A 13,354-nucleotide genomic window follows, 5' to 3' on the forward strand; every position below is an offset into this window, starting at 1 on the left:
ACAGTTGATTAATAGGGAAATTTATATATATATATATATATGTAATTTCAGGATTTTGGTATTATGGACGCCGTGGGGGTGAGTTAGAAAATTAGCAGGCGAGTTCAGTTAATCGAAGTAAGGGAAATATGCTATGCTAGTAAATTCAGAAAATTTTATCAGTATAGTATTTGTTTATTTAGATACATGGTATAAGCTATACAGTTTTATAGATTGCAGAATATGAGTTTTATTATTTGTGTGGCATGAGTAGGTATTTGCTCAGTACAGTGTTTATGTAATTTTTAGAATATCATGATTTACAGTATTTTAGCATAGAAATATGTTTTATCAAATATTATACAGACAAGTATATTTTATAGACAAAAATGTACTTTACACACAGATACTATACAGACAGATATATTCTATAGATAAATATTTTATAGACAGATAATTTACAATATTTACAAAATTCCATGATTTTCTAAAACCATAACACTCAGATATTATAAATTATTCAGTCAGATATTACAGTTATTTCAGTAAAATATTACAGTATTTCAGATCATATTTATAGTGTTATGGTTATTTTGTAATCATGATGAAACAACAAGATAATTATATATATATATATATATATATATATTAGTATTATACAGTAGTAGATCCTTGATGAATTATTTCAGTTAGATTAATCATTTCAGAAAGATTCAATCAGTATAACACGGTACTGTTATTATTTTCATATTAGAGTGCAACCACATATCTTAAATAGTGTGTGGATTCCGTCTACCGTGCCTATGGAGGGATTGCAACCTCCCCAGGTTCCTGGGTTGAGGAGGCCGGTTTGATGAGGTAGATACCAGTACCATGCCTTTCGAGAGATTGTAGTAAAAGCTGGACTGAGGATTGGTAGAGTATTGAGGTGACTTATCCTGGTAGGCCAACTAGAGTTAAGTCCAGTCTACGGGCCGCACAACCCTATTATGAGTGGTTAAATCATGATATATAGATTTTCAGAAGAACATCAGATATATTATATTCTTATCAGTATGGATAAATAGAAAACTCAAATAATACAATTGTATTTTAAGATATGTAGGTGTGAGTTGCACAATATTTATATGATATTTCAGTTTAGTTATTTATCAGTAAATTATTTATGTAGACTTAGTTGCCACACACTAGCAATAGCATATTTCTTCTTACTGAACATTGTCTCATCCCAGTAAATTAACATTTTTTCAGGTGATCCAGTTAGACGAGCAGATCAGACTCGCAAGTAGTGAAGTCGTTCACACTACCGTGCCTGTAGGGTAAGTCTTATCAAGAAATTGTATTTTTGAACAGTACTCAGGAGTTTTTAGTTCATGATACTGGGATTGTGTGTGATTACGTATGTATATTTTGAGAAAATACTGGACTATGGTATTATAATTATGGATTTATGACTCTACGTTTTTCGCTGCATAGGTATGTTATTCTGTAAACAGGAATTTCCTCAGTTCCCACCTAGGGCTTGAGATGTTATAGTAGATATTATCAGGGGTATCAGAGTATTTTATTTTACAGTATATTCATGAAAAAAAATGGTATGAAATTTCAAGTCGTTACATTTTGGTATCAGAGCTTAGGTTGTTAGATTCCGTAGAATCTAGAGTGCAGCGAAAAACAATACCAGAATATAGGAATGAAATTTAAGGAGGATAGAACAGAATATTAGTGAGTTAATGTTGGGAAACTAGTATGAGAATTTAGGATTCTGTTTTGCAGTCTAGAAGAAGGAATTTCGGGGTGGTTTTTGTATTTTTCTTAGTGACGATTTCAGGAAAATCATAGTAAATTATCGTCGGTTTCTTTTTCCATATGGTAAGACTAGACCTTAAATTAGTGATAGGATGTCTGGGGAATATTTTAGTTAGAATAGAATTATGAGGGTTGGAATCTCAGAATAATTTGGTGTGTTGCAGGATGGACCCTGGAGGAAGTAGCGCACACGCTAGTGGTGACGATGGAGTAGGGCCTTCTGGTGTAGGAGGTGGGGATTCAGATGCTGTATTATGTAGTGTAGCTCAGTAGGTCATGGTTGACATTGCATGAAGCTCTAGGGAGCAGGGAGGTCCATCTACAACATAGGGGTGCATGAAAGAGAAGTTCACAAAAGTGAATCCTCCAACGTTTTCTAGAGCAACTGATCTTGCAGTTACTGAGAACTGGATGCAGGAGATAGAGAAAATACTGGTAGTGCTTCACTGCACAGATGAGCAGAGGGTTCTTTATGCCATTATAAGTTAGCAGGGGAGGATAAGAGGTGGTGGATAGCTATTAGATTATTGGAGGAGCAGAGACTCATACTAGCGCCTATGACCTGGGTTCGATTTAGAGACATATTCTTCGAAAGATACTTTCTTGCCACAGTTAGAGAGCTAAAGTATAGGAATTTCTGAGTTTGACCTAGGGATCATCGACAGTTCAGCAGTATGCGGCGAAATTCATTGAGCTATCATGATTTCCTCCATATATAGTGCCAGATGAAACTAAGAAAGTCAGGATGTTTGAGAGGGGATTGAGGCAAGACATATACAAGTAAGTGGTGGTTTTAAAGATACAAGACTTCTTTGAGTTGGTTGACATAGCCACCGTAGCATATAAGAGCGAGCAGACAGATGTAGGTGTACCAAGCCAGAGAAGAGACCCATGCCTCTAGGATTTCAGGTGGGTTCTAGCCGAGTCCCATGGAGAGGAGATCGGTACAGAGGAGGCCAGAGACAGATGACAAGACACCATGGGTTTCAGGGTGAGCAGCCTTACCCCATTTGCCCCAGATGTGGCTGGAGGTATCCAGGAGAGTGTAGGATGAGAGAGAATGTCTGTTTCCGTTGTGGGAGACTTGGTCATAGGTCTTGGTCATGTCAGGGACCACCGACCCAAGCACCAGTTTATAGACCATTCCAGGGTGGTTACCAGGTGCCTTGTGGAGGCCTAACAGAGGAATACAACACCAACGAGAGTCTATGCATTGACGCCGGGAGACACTGAGGCTGATGGAGACATCGTGACAAGTATTATTACTGCTTGACCATATAAAGTTGTTATTTTGTTTGATACATGTACCACTCATTCTTTTGTGTCGTCGGGGTATGCGAAGTTATCTGGGATTGAGGCATAACAGTTAGATGTTCAATTGTTGGTTGCTATGCCGACTGGATCAGTAATGAGATATAGGAGGGTATTTAAAAATTTTCTAGTGGGTATCCAGGAGAAAGTACTACCAACTGATCTTGTGGTACTGGACATGCAGGGATTTGATGTAATATTGGGTATGGACTGGCTGAAAGCTAATCACGCCAGCATAGATTGCTATCAGAAAGAAGTGATTTTCAGACCCCCAGGTGAGCAAGAATATAGATTTGTAGGTTCACGTGTGCATGCTTCGCCACAGCTAGTGTCAGCTATTCAGGCGAGGAGACTGATTCAGGGTGGATGTTAAGGATATGTAGCTTACATAAAAAAGTTTCCGAAGGAAGAATTGAAACTGGTGAATATTCTAGTAGTTAGAGAATTTTCAGATGTATTTCTAGAAAAATTACCTGGCTTACCACTAGATCGAGAGATCGAATTTACCATGGATTTGTTGTAGTTTTTATTGATGATATACTGGTATACTCGAAGAGTTTTGAGGAGCACGAGGGTTATTTGAGACTGGTTTTGCAGGTGCTAAGGGAAAAGAAATTGTATGCTAAATTCAAGAAATGTGAATTCTGGTTGAGGCAAGTTACTTTCCTCGGGCATGTGATCTCCGAGGACGGTATATCAATTGATCTGAGTAAAATAGAGGCAATAGTGAGTTGGGTGAGACCAGTGAATGTTCATGAGGTCAGAAGCTTCCTAGGTCTGACAGGGTATTATTGACATTTTGTGGATGGCTTCTCTAGATTATTAGGTCCACAAACACGACTCATGAGAAAGAACGTGAAATTTGATTAGACCGATGAATGTGAGCAGGGCTTCCAGGAGTTAAAGCGGCGGTTGATCACTGCACCGCTACTGTCCATCCATCAGGGGATGAAAGATTTATTATATATAGTAATGCATCTTTGAAGAGAATCGGATGTGTGTTAATGTAACATGGAAGATTTATTGCTTATGCATAATGAAAACTTAAAGAGTATGAAAAGAACTACCCTATGCATGATTTAGAGTTAGTTGCAGTGGTGTATGCTTTTAAAAATCTGGAGGCATTATCTTTATGATGGGAAATGCAAGATCTTCACTGATCATAAAAGTTTAAAGTATTTCTTCACCCAGAAAGATTTGAATATGAGGCAGAGAAAATGACTAGAGCTCATCAAGGATTATGATTGTACTATCAGCTACTATTCAGGGAAAGCAAACGTGGTAGTTGATGCACTGAGCAGGAAAACAACAAGAGCAGCAGTGTCAACAGTGAAGATTCAACGCCCTATCCAGATGGATTTGAAGAGGTTAGGTGTGGAGCTGATAGAGGGTGATCACCAGGCATTCATTGCCAACTTGGCGGTACAACCTACCTTGCAGGAGAAAATTAAAACTGCCCAGAAGAATGATGTAGAACTAGCAGAGTTGATAGAGAAAGTGTAGGACAAATAGAGAGAAAAGTTCAGCATTTCTGATGATGGATCCATGAGGTTCCGTACCAGACTGTGCGTTCCTACGGATGCTGAGATCAAGAGGACTATTTTGGAGGAGGCTCATATATCCTTGTACACAGTACATCTTGGTAGCACTAAAATGTATTAGGATCTTCGAGAGACTTTCTGGTGGAGTGGAATGAAGAGGGAGATAACTGAATTCGTGCAGCAGTGTTTGATGTGCCAGTAGATAAAGGCTGAGGACCAGAGGCCGACATGACAGTAGCAGTCACTCCACATCCTTGAATGGAAGTGGGATCATATATTCCTGGATTTCGTCACTGGGTTACCGTCGCGCACTGCATGGTCAAAATGCTATCTGGGTGATTGTTAACTGGTTGACAAAAACAACCCACTTTATACCTATTAAAGTTAGCTACCTTATGCACAGACTGGCAGAGATCTACATTCAAGAGATTGTTCGACCCTATGGAGTGCCAGTATCCATCGTTTCAGATTGTGATCCACATTTTACATCACGATTTTGGAGGAGCTTGCAGGAGGCTTTGGGGTCTCAGTTATCATTCAGTATGACATATCATCCTTAGATTGATGGTTATACGGAGAGAATGATCTAGATATTGGAGGATATGCGAGCATGCATATTGGATTTTGGGGGTAGTTGGACCCAATGAATGCCGCTTGTTGAGTTTGCCTATCATAACAGCTATCAGGCCAGCATTACAAGGCGTTGTATGGTAGGAGGTGTCGTTCACCTTTATATTGAGATGAAATGGGTGAGAGGCGAGTTCTGGGACCAGAGTTGGTGCAGCAGGCGTACGATAAATTCTGACTAATTAAAGATCGAATCAGTGCAGCTTAGAGTCGGCAGAAAAGTTACGCTGATACGCGTTGTTGGGAATTGGACTTTGATCTTGAAGATCTGGTATTTTTGAAAGTAGCACCATTAAAAGGAGTTGTGAGATTTGAGAGGAAGGGTAAGCTGAGCCCTAGGTTCATTGGCTCATTCGAGATATTAAAAAGAGTGGGTCCAGTAGCCTACATGCTAGCTTTACCACCAGCTCTATCCAGAATACACCATGTTGAGGAAATACGTCCCAGACTCCTCCCATGTAATTAGCTATGAGAAGTTAGAACTCAGAGATACACTAACATATGAGGAGACGCCAGTGCAGATCTTAGATAGAAAAGAGCAAGAATTGCGTACTAAGAACATTCCATTAGTAAAGATCTTGTGGAGAAATCATGCAGTGGAAGAGGCCTCGTGGGAGTTAGAAGAGGAGATACGATAGAAATACCCACATTTTTTTAGTGGGGATAAGTAATAGTCAGGGAAGGAACAACAGAAGTACAGATAGAGTAAGTTTTATTTTAATATTGAACAGAATAGTTGATGTATAAGTGGTATAGTGGAATAAAGGTCAGTTAGTATCTTGGATTTGGGAGAATTTTATTTTATGTATATATTTGTAATCTCCCAGAATCCTAAATGTAACCACGGTATTCCTTCGCCATAAGTGAGGGTCAGTAATAAAATAAGTAGCCAATTTTTCTCAGAGGACAATGAATAACATAGATAGCAAATTTTGAGAACAAAATTTTATAAGGATGGGAGAATGTAGTAACCCAAATAATTATAGAAATTAAATAATAAATGGAAGGAGGAAAAAGAGAATTTCAAAGGGGGGACTCAGTAGGGTCTCGTCGATGAGTGCAGAGCATTCGTCGACGAGCAGTCTTTTTGGGCACATCGACGGGGACATGTGTCTCGTCAACGAGAACTTACCGAAGTGATTGATTTCAGGGCCTGGGATTTGTCGATGAGGGTTATATGCTCATCAACGAACCTCCTTCTTGGTCTCGTCGATGAGGCGACGTGGCTCGTCGATGAGGACACGTGGCCAGCCATCTATATAAGTGCAAAAATCAGATTTTTGACGAAAAATTCAGCAAAATCTCTCTCTCTCTCTCTCTCTCTCTCACTCACTCACTCACTAGGTTTCCGTTTCTCTCACTTCTATCTATATTTTCGGCCCCATTTCTCCTCAGTTCGACGATCAGAAGCTACCACGATGATCCTAGGTAGATTCCCTATAACCTAGTCAGAGCAGAATTTCGATTTGAGAAATTTGGGAATCATCCCAAAATTAGGGTAGGTAGACTATTTAAGGGTTATTTGGTTTGTAGGTTTTTCTGAACCCAAATTTAGTAGTAGATGTTGTCACAATGGTGTTTGAGATGATTTATGTGGGTATTGTGAATTCAAGGTGTTGGGATTTTTACTGCAGAAGATTTGGGAACTTAGAGGGCGTTCCCAAGAAACCAGGTAAGATAATGAATGGTTTATAATTAAGGAAATATGAGTATGAAATTATTCTGGGAAATACAATTGATTGACAAGAAAATCTATATATGTGTAATTTCAAGATTTTGGTATTATGGACGTCATGGGCGTGAGTTAGGAAATTAGCAGGCGAGTTCAGTTAGTCAAGGTAAGGGGCTATGCTAGTAAATTCAGAAAATTTTATTAGTAAGGTATAGTATTTGTTTATTAAGATACAAGGTATAAACTATACACTTTTACAGATTTCAGAATATGAGTTTTATTATTTATGCGACATGAGTAGGTATTTGCTCAGTACAATATTTATGTAGTTTTCAGAATATCATGATTTATAGTATTTTAGCATAGAAATATGTTTTATAATTTATTATATAGACAGATATATTTTACAAATAGACAGACAGATACTATACAGACAGATATATTTCATAGATAAATATTTTACAGACAGATAATTTACAGTATTTATAGAATTTCATGATTTTCCAAAACCATAACACTCAGATATTACAGATTATTCAATCAGATATTACAATATTTCAGATCAGATTTATAGTGTTATGGTTATTTTGGAATCATGATGAAGCAATAAGATAATTATATATATATATATATATATATGTATATATTAGTATTATACAGTAGCAGATCCTTGATGAATTATTTCAATTAGATTAATTATTTCAAAAAGATTTAATCAGCAGAGCACGGTACTGTTGCTATTTTCAGATCAGAGTGCAACCACATATCTCAAATAGTGTGTGGAGGGATTGCAATCTTCCCAGGATCTTGGGTTGAGGAGGTCGGTTTGACGAGGTAAATACTAGTACCGTGCCTTTGGAGAGATTGTAGAGAAGGCTGGACTAAGGATTGATAGAGTATTCATGTGACCTATCCTGGTAGGTCAACTAGAGTTAAGTCCAGCTTACGGGCCGCACAACCCTGTCATGAAGGGTTAAATCATGATATACAGATTTCCAAGGATATTATATATATATACATACAGATTTATCGAAGAACAACAGATATATTATATTCTTATCAGTATGGATAAATGGAAAACTCAGATAATACAATTGTATTTTAAGCCATGTAGGTGTGAGTTGCACAGTATTTATATGATATCTCAGTTCAATTATGTATTAATAAATTATTTATGTAGACTTAGTTGCCACACACTAGTAGTAGCATATTTCTTCTTACTGAGTATTGTTTCATCCTAGTAAATTAACATTTTTCAGGTGATTCAGCTAGACGAACAGATCAAGCTTGTAGGTGGAGAAGTCGTTCACACTACCCTGCCTGTAGTGTAAGTGTTATTAGGAAATTGTATTTTTGAACAGTAGTTAGGAGTTTTTGGTACATGATACTGGGATGATGTGTAATTACGTATGTATACTTTTAGAAAATATTGGATTATGGTATTTTAATTATGGATGTATGACTTTACGTTTTCCGCTGTATAGGTATGTTATTCTGTAAACAGAAATTTTCTCAATGCCTACCTAGGGCTTGAGATGTTATAGCAAATATTATCAGGGGTATCAGAGTATTTTATTTTGTAGTATATTCATGAAAAAAAATGGTATGAAATTTTAGGTCGTTACGGATTGTACCACATGTGTCTTAATTGCTTTAATCCATATAAGGAACATTGGAATTTGACTAAATATAAATTACTCAGCTTTGCTTCTGGCAATTCAAATCCTTCAGGGATTTTCATATAAATTTCACTATCCAACGATCCATATAAGTATGATGTTACTACGTCCATAAGATGTATGCTCAGTCGTTCAGCGACTGCTAGTCCAGTTAGGAATCTGAAAGTGATTACATCCATTACGGGAGAATATGTCTCTTCATAATCAATTCCGAGTTTCTGCAAGAAATCTTGTGCCACAAGTCTTGCTTTACATCGAGTAATTTCATTATTTTCATTTCGCTTGCCCACAAATACCCATTTATATCCAACAGGTTGGACATCTTCTGGTGTCTGGATTACGGGTCCAAAAATTTTTATTTTTAATAGAGAGTTTATATCTGTTGTAATAGAGTCTTTCCATTTTGGTCAATCACTTCTATATCCACATTCATTAATAGATTTAGCTTCAGGATCCTCATTACTTTTGGTAATGTTAGTAGCAACTGTATATGCAAATGTGTTGTTGACAACAACTTTATTTCTATCCCACATTTCTCCTGTATAATGTATTGAGATCTCATTATTATTTCCATGTGTTTGTCCCTTTTCAAAGGATGTCTCTTTAGGAGTTTTCTCTTTAGGAGATTCCTTTTTTGGAGGTACTTCTTGTGGAGGAGATTTCTCTTCAAGAGATTCTATAATAGAGATTTCATTTTCAAGAGAAATGGGTTTGTGAATGTCGATTGGATTATTTACCTCTGTAACCTCTTCTGGAGTGTTTACAAATTTCAATTTTCTCATTCGAGGAGTTTTATCTTTTGCACTAATAGGCCTTCCATGTTTAACTTGCGTCTTAGATTTATTAGCTGGCTGTTGTCCTTCAGGGACATCAATTAGATGCTGGAATATTTGCAGGAAGTATATGAGATTTTATTATAGCCTTGGTATCAGTAAAAGAATCAGGTAACTGAATTGCAATTCCTTGCAAATGTACAATCTTTTGAACTTCAAGTTCACTTTGATTTGTATGAGATCTAAATAAGATAAACTCATGGCATTCCATGTGATTTTATGTTGTGCTTCAAGTACTGATTTTGCTCCCCTTAATATAGGAAATATTGTTTCATCAAAATGACAATCTTTAAACCGTGCTTTAAACAAATTACTTGTTAAAGGTTCAAGATATCTAATAATAGAAGGAGAATCAAAACCGACATAGATACCAAGCTTACGTTGAGGACCCATTTTAGTTTTTTGAGGAGGGGCAATAGGAACATATATAACACGACCAAAAGTTCTTAAATAAGAAATATCAGGTTGTTGCCTAAAAACTAGTTGCGTAGGTGAAAGATTATTGTAAGCAATTGGCCTTATATGGACTAAACATGCAGCATGAAGAATAGCATGTCCCCAAACAGATAGAGACAATTTGGTTCTCATAATCATTGGTCTAGCAATGAGTTGAAATATCATAATAAAAGATTCAGTTAAACCATTATGTGTATGAGTATGAGCAATAGGATGTTCAACATCTATTCTAAGTGACATGCAATAGCTATCATATTTTTGGAATGTAAATTCACCAGCATTATCCAAACGAATTGATTTAATTGGATAATTGGGAAAATGAGCTCGTAATTTGATTAAATGAGATAAAAGTCTAGAAAAAACAATATTACGAGTAGAAAGCAGAGAAACATGTGACCATCTAGTAGATGCATCAACTAAAACCATGAAATATCTAAATGATCCAGATGATGGATGTATTGGTCCGCATATATCATCATCAATTCTTTGTAAGAATTTAAGAGATTCAAGACTTACTTTTGAAATAGACAGTTTGACAATTAATTTCCCTTGAAATACACATGAAATCACTTAACAAAAGAATCTTCTGGTTCCTTAGTGGATGACCATGTGAATTCTCAATGATTCTTTGCATCATTACATCAATAATATGTCCAAGACCATCATGCCAAAGTGTAAATAACTTTGGGTCATTGCACTTCTGGTGCAAGACATTATATGATTCTACTACTTTAATCTTTATCTAATATAATTCAAAAGGTAGAGTTGACAGTTTTTCTAAAATTTGTTTCTTCCCAGAAATAATAGAAGTAATATAAAGAAATTCTTTACTACCTTCATTTATGGTTTCAATGTGATACCCATTGAGTAATAAAGTACTACTTTATTCATGGATTTGTAATAAAGTACCATTGGCTAACTTTATATTAGCTCATCCAGAGTCTTCAATTAAATTTGTAGACCTAGATATTGTGTTAACATTCGTTGAGGATATATTTAAATGATGAAAATATTTTCTATCACGAAGAATTGTGTGTGTTGTAGCACTGTTAGCTAAACAAACTTCTTCCATAGTGTTAGCTTTACTGTTATCTCAAGATGGGAGGTGAATTGGTATTTTAGAATTTGTTCCCTAGGTCAATCCACCAACAGTAGTATTACATAAGCTTAAGGTCAATCTAATGTGTATAAAATAAATCAATATATATATTTTCAACGGAAATTAAACTGCACTAGAAATTTAACCTAGCATGCACAATAAAGCAATAAAGAGCACAACACCAAAAATGTTATCGAGGTTCGGAAAACAACCTACGTCCCTGCCTTGGCTAACAAGCACACGAATTACACTATAAGCTCATTTAACGGGTGGAGCGGCATCTAAACAACCAGGTCAATTAGTATAGAACTGACCTCAACATTTACATACAATTCTTACCAGGCTGGATTACCGCCCCCTCAGGCCACCCCTGAAATACAACATTATTTCTCAATAATAAGCTAAGTACAGTGATTATGCTTCTCAATCAAGCAGATATGTACCAAATGTAATTAATCAACAACACATCAACAATATAGGAAATTGTATGCTCAGAGATGTGATTTTGTACAAGCAAACACTCAGCAAAGTATAATCACAAATATGCTCAAGAGTATTCTAACAAGCTATTTCTTTGAAACAAAGTATAAAAAATCTCAATAATAAATTAGAGTTTCAAAGATGCTAATCAAACATTCAAACCAACTCAAAATATTTTCCTTAATGAAATAAACACAAGAGTTGTTTGAAAAAATTATAACTTGTAAAATATTTTGCACACAAAAAATATTGCTATAGGAATCTTGCAATAACAACGTAAAGATCCTTAAGCTACTGAGTTTTACCAACACAAGATTTATCAAATTTAAATCTGTGGAATAACTATTTGTTTAACTCTCCAAAAATAATAACAATGAATAATCAAAGTATTGAGAGTATTAAGCAAATTATAACAAGGCAATAGCACAATAAAAACTCTCACAATGCTAGGATTTATCAAAGGAATGGACGTATGAGAGGATTTGAATAAGAATAGGCAAGATAAGATTTTTGAGTTTAAGAGGATTTTTTGCTAATTATTTCTCTAATTTGTTGCTAATCTGCACAAATGAGACCTTATATATAGAAGTTGCTCAAATTATGACTGTTAATGATTCATAGGGCATTATTAGAATTGTTTAAAAGCCATTTAGAAAAAATAACCTCGTTTAACCAATTTTAACATCGGTAAAAAATAAACAACCCGAGAGTTTTTGGGTGGCTGAACCATGGTTCGGTCGCTTGAACAGACTCTATTAAAGAAAAGGTTCTTTTGATTGTTCGGGTGCCCGAATTAGGGCTCAGTATGCTGAACTAAGGCGATTTCATTCTATCTGCATTTCGGTTGCCTAGTCTATCATTCGGTTAATCGAACTTAAGTGTTTGGTTGCCCGTGGACAATGTGTTTATTTCAGTTCTATTTGCCGAACTCAAGTCAACTTGTTGACCGGTTCACGGTTCGGGCGCCCGATGTGTTTTGAGCACAATGGGTTCGGTCGCCCGACCTCTCACATTTTTTTTTTCTATTTAGTCCATTTACACTTCAATTTATTCCCCTGATATTATAAGTGATTATGGGGACTATTTTGTGCATTTGTATAGGGACCTAAGGTCTTTTCTAAGGTCTATGAGCTTACAACAAACCTATATGCATAATATATAGAGATTATTACAGACCTTTTTCCTATAATTACTATTAAAGACTCGAATTGAATAATGATATAAATTACAAAATAAAATATTCTTCAGCGTCTTCAAGCTTTACTTTATGTGCCATTAATGTATGTACTAATATAAACTTGCACATAAACTAGATAGCCATCAAATACTTGAGTATTTGTCATTATCAAAACCGGGTATGACCTATGAGGTCAACATTCCCCCCTTTCGATGATGACAAATACACCATGCAAAAAGTGGGTATAGCCTTGAAAGACTCCCCCTAGCAATATGCATAATGTTAAGGATTTGTCAATACAAACATTTTTTAAGTACCCAATTTTTTTAAGTACCCAATTTTTACCTTTTCTCCCCCTTTTGCCAATAGCAAAAAGGGCTATGAAACATATAAAATGTGGAGTCATCGACATTGGGTATGATGCATTAATATAGAAGACAGATTTGGGAATTTTTTAGAAATTTCGGTAGCATACCGTTTGAAAATAAGACATATTCCCAAAAATACCTGTATAAGAATGACCTGTTTTGAGTTTTAAAAATTAATAGTTTAACCACAACTACTTAACCCGAGCAGTCCAGTATGATCAAGACATAAAACATATATACAATCATCATCATGCAATAGATATGAAGATTATGCATTTCAAAACACAACCAAATTCATAAAGTCTAAACCAATGAAAGATTGA

Source organism: Malania oleifera, chromosome 9 (assembly GCF_029873635.1).
Source record: "Malania oleifera isolate guangnan ecotype guangnan chromosome 9, ASM2987363v1, whole genome shotgun sequence".
Classification (NCBI taxonomy): Eukaryota; Viridiplantae; Streptophyta; class Magnoliopsida; order Santalales; family Ximeniaceae; genus Malania; species Malania oleifera.